This window comes from Heterodontus francisci, unplaced genomic scaffold, assembly GCF_036365525.1.
Source record: "Heterodontus francisci isolate sHetFra1 unplaced genomic scaffold, sHetFra1.hap1 HAP1_SCAFFOLD_56, whole genome shotgun sequence".
In the NCBI taxonomy this organism is placed as follows: domain Eukaryota; kingdom Metazoa; phylum Chordata; class Chondrichthyes; order Heterodontiformes; family Heterodontidae; genus Heterodontus; species Heterodontus francisci.
The window spans coordinates 3796460-3808745 of NW_027141174.1; positions in this window are offsets into that span (position 1 = coordinate 3796460).

Genomic DNA, 12286 nt, shown 5'->3' on the forward strand with positions numbered 1-12286 from the left:
CCATACACACCTGGCATGATCCTGATCCACTGTGAAACCCAAATATACACCTGGAAGGATCCTGATACACTCCGAAAACCCCACACACACCTGGCAGGATCCTGTTGCACAGTGAAAACCCCAAATACACCTGGCAGGATCCTGACACACTGTGAAAAACCCATACACACCTGGCAGTATCCTGATGCACTGTGAAAAACCCATACACACCTGGCAGAATCCTGATACACTGTGAAAGCCCCACACACACCTGGCAGGATCCTGATCCACTGTGAGAACCCCATACACACCTGGCAGGATCCTGACCCACTGTGAAAACCCCATACCAACTTGGCAGGATCCTGATACACTGTGAAAACCTCACACACACCTGGCAGGATCCTGATACACTGTGAAAACAACATACACACCTGGCAGGATACTGATCCACTGTATATTCCCCATACGCACCTGGCAGGATGCTGATAAACTGTGAAACCCTCAAACAAACCTGGCAGGATCCTGATAAACTGTGAAACCCCCATGCACACCTGGCAGGATCCTGATACACTGTGAAACCCCCAAACACACCTGGCATGATCCTGATCCACTGTGAAACCCAAATATACACCTGGCAGGATCCTGATAAACTCTGAAAACCCCACACACACCTGGCAGGATCCTGTTGCACAGTGAAAACCCCAAATACACCTGGCAGGATCCTGATACACTGTGAAAAACCCATACACACCTGGCAGTATCCTGATGCACTGTGAAAAACCCATACACACCTGGCAGAATCCTGATACACTGTGAAAGCCCCAGACACACCTGGCAGGATCCTGATCCACTGTGAGAACCCCATACACACCTGGCAGGATCCTGACCCACTGTGAAAACCCCATACCAACTTGGCAGGATCCTGATACACTGTGAAAACCTCACACACACCTGGCAGGATCCTGATACACTGTGAAAACAACATACTCACCTGGCAGGATCCTGATCCACTGTATATTCCCCATACGCACCTGGCAGGATGCTGATAAACTGTGAAACCCTCAAACAAACCTGGCAGGATCCTGATAAACTGTGAAACCCCCATACACACCTGGCAGGATCCTGATATACTGTGAAAACCCATACACACCTGGCAGGATCCTGATATAGTGTGAAACCCCCATACACACCTGGCAGGAGCCTGATGCGCTGTGAAATCCCCGTACACACCTGGCGTGTTCCTGATGCACAGTGAAACCGCATTCACATCTGGCAGGATCCTGATACACAGTGAAACCCCATTCACATCTGGCAGGATCCTGATACACTGTGAAACCCCAGACACACCTGGCAGGATCCTGATACAATGTGAAACCCCATACACACCTATCAGAAAACTGATACACAGTGAAACCCGCATACACACCTGGCAGGATCCTGATACACTGTGCAAACTCCAAACACGCCTGGCAGGACCTTGATAAACTGTGAAGACCCCATACACACCTGGCAGGATCCTGATATACTGTGAAATCAACGACACACCTGGCAGGATCCTGATCCTCTGTGAAAACCCCATACACACCTGGCAGGATCCCGATCCCCTGTGAAAATTCCGTACACATCTGGCAGGATCCTGATCCACTGTGAAAACCCCGTACACACCAGGCAGGATCCTGATCCACTGTGAAACCCCATTCACATCTGGCAGGATCCTGATAAACTGTGAAACCCACATACACACCTGGCAGGATACTGATACACTGTGAAAACCCGACACACACAGAGCAGGATCCTGATGCACAGTGAAACCCCAAACACACCTGGCAGGATCCTGAACCACTGTGAAAACCCATACACACGTGGCAGGAACTCGATAAGCTGTGAAACACACATGCACACCTGCAGGATCCTGATAAACTGGGAATTCCCCATACACACCTGGCAGGTTCCTGATCCACTGTGAAAACCCCATACACATCTGGCAGTATCCTGATACACTGTGAAAACCCCATACACACCTGGCAGGATCCTGATACACAGTGAACAACCCCGTACACACCTGGCAGGATCCTGATACACTTTGAAAACCCCATACACACCTGGCATGATCCTGATCCACTGTGAAACCCAAATATACACATGGCAGGATCCTGATACAATGTGAAATCCCAATACACACCTGGCAGGATCCTGATAAACTGTGAATCCCACTTACACACCTGGCAGGATCCTGATACAATGTGAAAGCCACATAAACACCTCGCAGGATCCTGATACACTGTGAAACCCCCATACACATCTGGAAGTACCCTGATGCACTGTGAAAATCCAATACACATCTGCAGGTTCCTGATGCACTGTGAAAACCCCATTCACATCTGGCAGGATCCTGATAAACTGTGAAACCCCCAGACACACCAGGCAGGATCCTGATACACTGTGAAACCCCCATACACACCTGGCAGGATACTGATCCACTGTGAAACCCCATACACACCAGGCAGGATCCTGATAAACTGTGAAACCCACATACACACCTGGCAGGATCCTGATGCACAGTGAAATCCCCATACACACCAGGCAGGATCCTGATAAACTGTGAAACCCACATACACAACTGGCAGGATCCTGATATACTGTGAAAACCCCATACACTCCAGGCAGGATCCTGATACACTGTGAAAACCCCATACACACCTGGCAGGATCCTAATAAAATGTGAAACCCCATACACACGATGCAGGATCTAGATACACTGTGAAACCACCATACACATCTGGAAGGATCCTGATGCACTGTGAAAATCCCATACACATCTGGCAGGATCCTGATGCAATGTAAAAACCCCATTCACATCTGGCAGGATCCTGATAAACTGTGAAACCTCCAGACACACCATGCAGGATCCTGATAAACTTTGAAAGCCACATACACACCTGACAGGATATTGATTAACTGTGAAACCCCCAAACGCACCTGGCAGGATCCTGATACACTGTGAAAACCCCATACACACGTGGCAGGATCCTGATACACTGTGAAAACCCCAGACACACCTGGCAGGATCCTGATAAACTGTGAAACTCCATACACACGTGGCAGGACCCTGATAAACTGTGAAACCCACATACACACCTGGCAGGAGCCTGAAACACTGTGAAACCCACATGCACACCTGGCAATATCCTGATACACTGTGAAAACTCCATACACACCTGGCAGGATCTAGATACACTGTGAAACCCCCATACACATCTGGAAGGATCCTGATGCACTGTGAAAATCCCATACACATCTGGCAGGATCCTGATGCACTGTGAAAACCCCATTCACATCTGGCAGGATCCTGATAAACTGTGAATCCCCCAGCCACACCAGGCAGGAACCTGATAAACTGTGAAACCCCCATACACACCTGGCAGGATCCTGATAAACTGTGAAACACACATACACACTTGGCAGGATCCTGATAAACTGTGAAACCCCCATACACACCTGGCAGGATCCTGATACACTGTGAAAACCCCACACACACTTGGCAGGATCCTGATCCACTGTGAAACCCCATACACACCAGGCAGGATCCTGATAAACTGTGAAAACGACATACACACCGGGCAGGAGCCTGATACACTGTGAAACCCACATACACACCTGGCAGGATCCTGATACACTGTGAAAACTCCATGCACACCTGGCAAGATCCTGATAAACTGTGAAGCCCCATGCACACGTGGCAGGTTCCTGATACACTGTGAAAACCCCATACACACCTGGCAGGATGCTGATCCACTTTGAAAACCCCATACACACCTGGCAGGATCCTGATACACAGTGAACCCCCATACACACCTGGCAGGATCCTGATAAACTGTGAAACCCCCATACACACCTGGCAGGATCCTGATGCGCTGTGAAATCCACATAAACACCTGGCAGGTTCCTGACCCACTGTGAAAACCCCATAAACACCTGGAAGGAGCCTGATAAACTGTGAAAACCACATACACAACTGGCAGGATCCTGATACACTGTGAAAACCCCATACCAACTTGGCAGGATCCTGATACACTGTGAAAACCTCACACACACCTGGCAGGATCCTGATACACTGTGAAAACAACATACACACCTGGCAGGATACTGATACACTGTGAAAACCCCATACCAACTTGGCAGGATCCTGATACACTGTGAAAACCTCACACACACCTGGCAGGATCCTGATACACTGTGAAAACAACATACACACCTGGCAGGATACTGATCCACTGTATATTCCCCATACGCACCTGGCAGGATGCTGATAAACTGTGAAACCCCCATACACACCTGGCAGGATCCTGATATACTGTGAAAACCCATACACACCTGGCAGGATCCTGATATACTGTGAAACCCCCATACACACCTGGCAGGAGCCTGATGCGCTGTGAAATCCCCGTACACACCTGGCGTGTTCCTGATGCACAGTGAAACCGCATTCACATCTGGCAGGATCCTGATACACAGTGAAACCCCATTCACATCTGGCAGGATCCTGATACACTGTGAAACCCCAGACACACCTGGCAGGATCCTGATACAATGTGAAACCCCATACACACCTATCAGAAACCTGATACACAGTGAAACCCGCATACAAACCTGGCAGGATCCTGATACACTGTGCAAACTCCAAACACGCCTGGCAGGACCTTGATAAACTGTGAAGACCCCATACACACCTGGCAGGATCCTGATACACTGTGAAATCAACGACACACCCGGCAGGATCCTGATCCTCTGTGAAAACCCCATACACACCTGGCAGGATCCCGATCCCCTGTGAAAATTCCGTACACATCTGGCAGGATCCTGATCCACTGTGAAAACCCCGTACACACCTGGCAGGATCCTGATCCACTGTGAAACCCCATTCACATCTGGCAGGATCCTGATAAACTGTGAAACCCACATACACACCTGGCAGGATACTGATACACTGTGAAAACCCCACACACACAGAGCAGGATCCTGATGCACAGTGAAACCCCAAACACACCTGGCAGGATCCTGAACCACTGTGAAAACCCACACACACGTGGCAGGAACTCGATAAACTGTGAAACACACATGCACACCTGCAGGATCCTGATAAACTGGGAATTCTACATGCACACCTGGCAGGTTCCTGATCCACTGTGAAAACCCCATACACATCTGGCAGTATCCTGATACACTGTGAAAACCCCATACACACCTGGCAGGATCCTGATACACAGTGAACAACCCCGTACACACCTGGCAGGATCCTGATACACTTTGAAAACCCCATACACACCTGGCATGATCCTGATCCACTGTGAAACACAAATATACACATGGCAGGATCCTGATACAATGTGAAATCCCAATACACACCTGGCAGGATCCTGATAAACTGTGAATCCCACTTACACACCTGGCAGGATCCTGATACAATGTGAAAGCCACATAAACACCTTGCAGGATCCTGATACACTGTGAAACCCCCATACACATCTGGAAGTACCCTGATGCACTGTGAAAATCCAATACACATCTGCAGGTTCCTGATGCACTGTGAAAACCCCATTCACATCTGGCAGGATCCTGATAAACTGTGAAACCCCCAGACACACCAGGCAGGATCCTGATACACTGTGAAACCCCCATACACACCTGGCAGGATACTGATCCACTGTGAAACCCCATACACACCAGGCAGGATCCTGATAAACTGTGAAACCCACATACACACCTGGCAGGATCCTGATGCACAGTGAAATCCCCATACACACCAGGCAGGATCCTGATAAACTGTGAAACCCACATACACAACTGGCAGGATCCTGATACACTGTGAAAACCCCATACACTCCAGGCAGGATCCTGATACACTGTGAAAACCCCATACACACCTGGCAGGATCCTGATAAAATGTGAAACCCCATACACACGATGCAGGATCTAGATACACTGTGAAACCACCATACACATCTGGAAGGATCCTGATGCACTGTGAAAATCCCATACACATCTGGCAGGATCCTGATGCAATGTAAAAACCCCATTCACATCTGGCAGGATCCTGATAAACTGTGAAACCTCCAGACACACCAGGCAGGATCCTGATAAACTTTGAAAGCCACATACACACCTGACAGGATATTGATTAACTGTGAAACCCCCAAACGCACCTGGCAGGATCCTGATACACTGTGAAAACCCCATACACACGTGGCAGGATCCTGATACACTGTGAAAACCCCAGACACACCTGGCAGGATCCTGATAAACTGTGAAACTCCATACACACGTGGCAGGATCCTGATAAACTGTGAAACCCACATACACACCTGGCAGGAGCCTGAAACACTGTGAAACCCACATGCACACCTGGCAATATCCTGATACACTGTGAAAACTCCATACACACCTGGCAGGATCTAGATACACTGTGAAACCCATATACACATCTGGAAGGATCCTGATGCACTGTGAAAATCCCATACACATCTGGCAGGATCCTGATGCACTGTGAAAACCCCATTCACATTTGGCAGGATCCTGATAAACTGTGAATCCCCCAGCCACACCAGGCAGGAACCTGATAAACTGTGAAACCCCCATACACACCTGGCAGGATCCTGATAAACTGTGAAACACACATACACACTTGGCAGGATCCTGATAAACTGTGAAACCCCCATACACACCTGGCAGGATCCTGATACACTGTGAAAACCCCACACACACTTGGCAGGATCCTGATCCACTGTGAAACCCCATACACACCAGGCAGGATCCTGATAAACTGTGAAAACGACATACACACCGGGCAGGAGACTGATACACTGTGAAACCCACATACACACCTGGCAGGATCCTGATACACTGTGAAAACTCCATGCACACCTGGCAAGATCCTGATAAACTGTGAAACCCCATGCACACGTGGCAGGTTCCTGATACACTGTGAAAACCCCATACACACCTGGCAGGATGCTGATCCACTTTGAAAACCCCATACACACCTGGCAGGATCCTGATACACAGTGAACCCCCATACACACCTGGCAGGATCCTGATAAACTGTGAAACCCCCATACACACCTGGCAGGATCCTGATGCGCTGTGAAATCCACATACGCACCTGGCAGGTTCCTGACCCACTGTGAAAACCCCATACACACCTGGAAGGACCCTGATAAACTGTGAAAACCACATACACAACTGGCAGGATCCTGATGCACCGTGAAAACCCCATACACACCTGGCAGGATGCTGATCCACTTTGAAAACCCCATACACACCTGGCAGGATCCTGATACACATTGAACCCCATACACACCTGGCAGGATCCTGATAAACTGTGAAACCCCCATACACACCTGGCAGGATCCTGATGCGCTGTGAAATCCATATACACACCTGGCAGGTTCCTGACCCACTGTGAAAACCCCATACACACCTGGAAGGAGCCTGATAAACTGTGAAAACCACATACACAACTGGCAGGATCCTGATGCACAGTGAAAACCCCAAGCACACCTGGCAGGATCCTGATACACTGTGAAAACCCCATACACACCTAGCAGGGTCCTGATGCACAGTGAAACCCAAACACACCTGGCAGGATCCTGAACCACTGTGAAACCCACATACACACGTGGCAGGATCCTGATAAACTGTGAAACCCACATACACATCTGTCAGGATCCTGATACACTGTGAAATCCCCATACACACCTGGCAGGTTCCTGATCCACTGTGAAAACCCCATACACTTCTGGCAGGATCCTGATACATTGTGAAAACCCCATACACATCTGGCAGGATCCTGATACACTGTGAACAACCCAAACACACCTGGCAGGATCCTGATACACTGTGAAAACTCCATACACACCTGGCAGGTTCCTGATGCACTGTGAAAACCTCATACACACCTGGCAGCATCCTGATACACTGTGAAATCCCCATACACACCTGGCAGGATCCTGATGCACAGTGAATACCCCAAACACACCTGGCAGGATCCTGAACCACTGCGAAACCCACATACACACCTGGCAGGATCCTGATGCACTGTGAAATCCCCATACACACCAGGCAGGATCCTGATAAACTTTGAAACCCACAGACACACCTGGCAGTATCGTGATTCACTGTGAAAACCCCATACACACCTGGCAGGATCCTGATACACTGTGAAAACTCCATACACACCTGGCAGGTTCCTGATGCACTGTGAAAACCCCATACACACGATGCAGGATCCTGATACACTTTGAAACCCCCATACCCATCTGGAAGGATCCTGATGCACTGTGAAAACCCCATACATATCTGGCAGGATCCTGATGCCCTGTGAAAACCCCATTCACATCTGGCAGGATCCTGATACACTGTGAACAACCCAAACACACCTGGCAGGATCCTGATACACTGTGAAAACCTCATACACACCTGGCAGGATCCTGATACACTGTGAAATCCCCGTACACAGCTGGCAGGATCCTGATGCACAGTGAATACCCCAAACACACCTGGCAGGATCCTGAACCACTGTGAAACCCCATACACATGTGGCAGGATCCTGATAAACTGTGAAACCACGAAACACACCTGGCAGGATCCTGATAAACTGTGAAACCCACATAGACACCTGGGAGGATCCTGATCCACTTTGAAACCCCATACACACCAGGCAGGATCCTGATCAACTGCGAAACCCACATACACACCTGGCAGGATCCTGATGCACTGTGAAATCCCCATACACACCAGGCAGGATCCTGATAAACTTTGAAACCCACAGACACACCTGGCAGTATCGTGATTCACTGTGAAAACCCCATACACACCTGGCAGGATCCTGATACACTGTGAAAACTCCATACACACCTGGCAGGTTCCTGATGCACTGTGAAAACCCCATACACACGATGCAGGATCCTGATACACTTTGAAACCCCCATACACATCTGGAAGGATCCTGATGCACTGTGAAAACCCCATACATATCTGGCAGGATCCTGATGCCCTGTGAAAACCCCATTCACATCTGGCAGTTTCCTGATAAATTGTGAAACCCACATACACACCTGGCAGGATCCTGATGAACTGTGAAACACCCAGACACACCAGGCAGGATCCTGATAAACTGTGAAACCCCCATACACACCTGGCCGGTTCCTGATGAACTGTGAAACCCCCATACACACCTGGCAGGATCCTGATAAACTGTGAAACCCACATACAAACCTGGCAGGATCCTGATAAACTGTGAAACCCCCATTCACATCTGGCAGTTTCCTGATAAATTGTGAAACCCACATACACACCTGGCAGGATCCTGATGAACTGTGAAACCCCATACACACCAGGCAGGATCCTGATAAACTGTGAAACCCACATACACACCTGGCAGGAGCCTGAGACACTGTGAAACCCACATACACACCTGTCAGTATCCTGATAAACTGTGAAATCCCATGCACACGTGCCAGGATCCTGATACACAGTGAAACCCCCAGACACATCTGGAAGGATCCTGATGCACTGTGAAAAACCCATACACATCTGGCAGTGTCCTGATGCACTGTGAAAACGCCACTCACATCCGGCAGGATCCTGATAAACTGTGAAACCCACATACACACCTGGCAGGATCCTGATAAACTGTGAAACCCCCAGACACACCAGGCAGGATCCCGATAAAATGTGAAAACCCCATACACACCTGGCAGGATCCTGACAAACTGTGAAACCCCCATACACACCCGGCAGGAAACTGGGAAACTGTGAAACCAACATACACACCTGGCAGGATCCTGATAAACTGTGAAAACCCCATATACACCTGGCAGGATCCTGATAAACTGTGAAAACCCCAGACACACCTGGCAGGATCCTGATAAACTGTGAAACCCACATACACACCTGGCAGGATCCTGATACACTGTGAAACCCCCATACACACCTGGCATGATCCTGATAAACTGTGAAACCCACATGCACACCTGGCAGGATCCTGATACACTGTGAAAACCCCATACACACCTGGCAGGATCCTGATAAACTGTGAAAACCCCAGACACACCTGGCAGGATCCTGATAAACTGTGAAACCCACATACACACCTGGCAGGATCCTGATACACTGTGAAACCCCCATACACACCTGGCATGATCCTGATCCACTGTGAAACCCAAATATACACATGGCAGGATCCTGATACAATGTGAAAACCCAATACACACCTGGCAGGATCCTGATGGACAGTGAGAAGCCCATACACACCTGGCAGGATCCTGATACACTGTGAAAACCCCACACACACCTGGCAGGATCCTGTTGCACAGTGAAAACCCCAAATACACCTGGCAGGATCCTGATACACTGTGAAAAACCCATACACACCTGGCAGTATCCTGATGCACTGTGAAAAACCCATACACACCTGGCAGAATCCTGGTACACTGTGAAAGCCCCACACACACCTGGCAGGATGCTGATCCATTGTGAGAACCCCATACACACCTGGCAGGATCCTGACCCACTGAGAAAACCCCATACCAACTTGGCAGGATCCTGATGCACTGTGAAAACCTCACACACACCTGGCAGGATCCTGATACACTGTGAAAACAACATACACACCTGGCAGGATACTGATCCACTGGATATTCCCCATACGCACCTGGCAGGATGCTGATAAACTGTGAAACGCTCAAACAAACCTGGCAGGATCCTGATAAACTGTGAAACCCCCATACACACCTGGCAGGATCCTGATATACTGTGAAAACCCATACACACCTGGCAGGATCCTGATATACTGTGAAACCCCCATACACACCTGGCAGGAGCCTGATGCACTGTGAAATCCCCGTACACACCTGGCGTGTTCCTGATGCACAGTGAAACCGCATTCACATCTGGCAGGATCCTGATACACAGTGAAACCCCATTCACATCTGGCAGGATCCTGATACACTGTGAAACCCCATACACACCTGGCAGGATCCTGATACACTATGAAACCCCATACACACCTATCAGAAACCTGATACACAGTGAAACCCGCATACACACCTGGCAGGATCCTGATACACTGTGCAAACTCCATACACGCCTGGCAGGACCTTGATAAACTGTGAAGACCCCATACACACCTGGCAGGATCCTGATACACTGTGAAAACAACATACACACCTGGCAGGATACTGATCCACTGGATATTCCCCATACGCACCTGGCAGGATGCTGATAAACTGTGAAACCCTCAAACAAACCTGGCAGGATCCTGATAAACTGTGAAACCCCCATACACACCTGGCAGGATCCTGATATACTGTGAAAACCCATACACACCTGGCAGGATCCTGATATACTGTGAAACCCCCATACACACCTGGCAGGAGCCTGATGCACTGTGAAATCCCCGTACACACCTGGCGTGTTCCTGATGCACAGTGAAACCGCATTCACATCTGGCAGGATCCTGATACACAGTGAAACCCCATTCACATCTGGCAGGATCCTGATACACTGTGAAACCCCATACACACCTGGCAGGATCCTGATACACTGTGAAACCCCATACACACCTATCAGAAACCTGATACACAGTGAAACCCGCATACACACCTGGCAGGATCCTGATACACTGTGCAAACTCCATACACGCCTGGCAGGACCTTGATAAACTGTGAAGACCCCATACACACCTGGCAGGATCCTGATACACTGTGAAATCAACGACACACCTGGCAGGATCCTGATCCTCTGTGAAAACCCCATACACACCTGGCAGGGTCCCGATCCCCTGTGAAAACTCCGTACACATCTGACAGGATCCTGATCCACTGTGAAAACCCCGTACACACCTGGCAGGATCCTGATCCACTGTGAAACCCCATTCACATCTGGCAGGATCCTGATAAACTGTGAAACCCACATACACACCTGGCAGGATACTGATACACTGTGAAAACCCCACACACACAGAGCAGGATCCTGATGCACAGTGATACCCCAAACACACCTGGCAGGATCCTGAACCACTGTGAAAACCCATACACACGTGGCAGGAACTCGATAAACTGTGAAACACACATGCACACCTGCAGGATCCTGATACACTGGGAATTCCCCATACACACCTGGCAGGTTCCTGATCCACTGTGAAAACCCCATACACATCTGGCAGTATCCTGATACACTGCGAAAACCCCATACACACCTGGCAGGATCCTGATACACAGTGAACAACCCCGTACACACCTGGCAGGAT